The sequence below is a fragment of the Schistocerca cancellata genome, chromosome 2, assembly GCF_023864275.1.
Source record: "Schistocerca cancellata isolate TAMUIC-IGC-003103 chromosome 2, iqSchCanc2.1, whole genome shotgun sequence".
Taxonomy (NCBI): Eukaryota; Metazoa; Arthropoda; class Insecta; order Orthoptera; family Acrididae; genus Schistocerca; species Schistocerca cancellata.
In genome coordinates, this window is record NC_064627.1 from 625271316 (window position 1) to 625274247 (window position 2932).

The window sequence follows — 2932 nt, forward strand, 5'->3', positions numbered from 1 at the left end:
TGTTTGCCAGTGCCTTCTGCCTGGCGGCTAGTTTCAGCGTGTAAGTCATGTTGCATGAAACCAGACAGAACAACTTTGAAACTCACATGTTGAACCATCAGCAGCTAAACTCACATGCTGCTGATGAGTTAATGCTACTGAACTGCACGTCTACAATTTGGCTGTCCAATAGGGAGGGTTAGAGATGGTCATGTGGGGGTGGAGCTGTGGCCAGGTGCTGGGAGCAGACACGCTGTCCACTCTCTTCTGCTGTCAGCTTCCGACCCGACTAGACGCTCTCCTCTCCTGCTCTCTTGGGCAGCAGCCCATTCAGTTTTGGCAGTTTCTCCAGGTCTGCCTTTTTACTGCATTAAATCACCATGCCCTTATAAAATGTTTAACTTCTTCGCCTCAACGGGTGCCCACTGCTTTCTCTTTCTCACCAATCCTGACACTTTAACATCTGGTGTGAGAAGTGGGATTGTTCACCATTAGGCCCATCTTATTGACCTAATTGAAGTTCAACATGCCGTACCCAAAAACGCTGCCAGTAGTACTTCGTGCTTGACGTGCCAGATGCAATGCACAATAACGAGCAGATGCTTTCGTGGTTCACCATGCAGCCTTCTGCCATTTCGGCATTCTCTCCAACAGCTGCCGCAGAAAACACCAGGCTGTTTGCATGACCAGGTGTCTCATCGCGCCATACAGCCCTCCACCACAGCTAGCATTCCCAGGGAGTCTGGTGGTACACCATGCTGTGGGTAGTCACCTTCCATGCCGTTCAGTTGTAGCATGGTGGCATGTTCTGACCATGCACCGCCACCCAGGAAACAGGCATGTTCTGGGCAACTAGCTGAGGCACATCACACATCTGTCGACAAAGCCAATATCATCTTCACCACTGTTTCCTGCTGCCATCATCCAATGGGATGCAGCCATCGATGACCCACCATTGCCATAACTACAGCTTTTGTAAGACTGTCGATCAATTTCCCCTCACCGCTGCCTCCTTGCTGCCAGTTATGCCAATATCTTGTCGAGTGTAGGGCCTTCTTTTTCTTGTGCTCTAATTGTAATGTTTTCTGTGAGCACTAGGTGTCCTAATACTGTAACCATGCCTCAAATCTGTAGTACCACCACTGGAGAAAGGAACTCCCCACCTGTATAAAAACTGGATCTAGTAGCTGCCCTTCAATTAGAAATCGATAAGTTAATGTTGAGAAAGATAGAATTGACAGAAGAATGCCAAAAACTGCTTAAAACCCAGTCTGACAATCTAAGTGCATCAGAAACACACCCTGCTGCACCACGAATGATGGCAGCAAGCACCTTAAGTAGCACAGTACCCCAGCCATCGACTGTAACTTTGGCTAACAGTTTCCCTGCAGTCAATTTCATTCCGATGTTTTCCAGGAAACCTAATGAACAAATAAATTCCTTTCTACAAACTGTCCGAGATGTAGGCCATACTTGTGCTTGGCCAACTGATTTCCTATTAAATGTACTCTGCCTTAGATTGTCAGGTGACACGTGTACATATATCGAATCAATTCATACTCTTAGGTACACCACCTCTTTTGCCACATTAGAGGCTGGGTTGAAAGTGAGATATTTGGACAGGCTTGACGCCCGCTATTACAGGGACAAGTTGTCCACCATCCGCTGGATGCAAAAGGAGGATGTAGAGACATTTGCTGACCAAATCCGTGCTGTGTCTTGCCACACTTGCACTCTAGGTTCAGATTCCATCCATAATAAGGTGTTAATTGAGCAGGCGGAAGCCCACTCAACTGATGTATTTATACGTGGAATCGACCCGTATGTTGGAGGAGAGGTAAAAATAGCATCACCCACCTCATTGCATGATGCCACACGACTCGCGTTGATGCGAGAGGAAGTATGGATTTTTATTGCCTGTTCAGTGTGTCCAAACGAACAACCACATCCAATTTTTAAATACAAGCAGGCATGCCAATGCTGCCAAAAGGCAGGTCATGCTGCCATGCAGTGTCGTGCACCCTATTGTTCTCGGTGTGCAACCTTAGGGCATATGAGTAGAAACTGCCTGCAGAAGCCTGGAAACGGGAGCCTCTTGCACAATCAGCAGAGGGAACAAGTCACCAACAATTCATCATGACCCCAAAATCAGCTGGGAAATGGTCAGGTGGGGCGGGGGGCGGGGGGGGGGGGGGGGGGGGGCAATTCAGCCAGGGTGTCGTAAATGAAGTGGCGAAAGTCCTCCTCAATGGCAAAGTTTGAGGAAAAAATGTAAGAGTGCTTATCGACACGGGAGTGAAAACCAGCATATTATTCATAGGACATGGGGATAGATGAGTGTTAAAACCACCCCATCACCACAGTAATGTACTGAGTGATGAAATAATCATACCCACTGGGCATTGCCAAGTTACACTGAAAATAGGAGCCAGCCACTACCATTTTGACATGGATGTAATTAAAAAATGAAGGTGAGATTTTGACGTCATCCTGGGGAATGATTTCCTCCACCACCATCAGAGTGTAGTAGACTACAGAACTCAAACTGTCCATCTCTGTGATGAAACCCACCATTTCGGTGGCCCCCACATCGCTCCACCACAAGGTACTTGTGAAACGCAACTGCTTCCTCAGGTTCCTTCCACACAAACATGGATGTTAGGTACAACTATCTCTGTTAGAGTCAGTGTTGGCATGGGATGCATTCTCTGGCTTGGGGTCAAGTCCCATGAACTGCCAAGAACAGCCATATTGGTGGACCTTCTCAATCAAAACAATGTCCTCGACAGATTACAGGTACATGTTAAACCTAGCTTAACAACAGCGGAAGTGCAAGAAAGAAATTTTATGTTCCTGTCTGTTTGGACGATTTTGGAATGAAAGAAGTAGAAATTGCTGGTAGCACCATTATAGCTAGCAGCCACGAGATTGAAGAAAACCACCCTGTACAAGA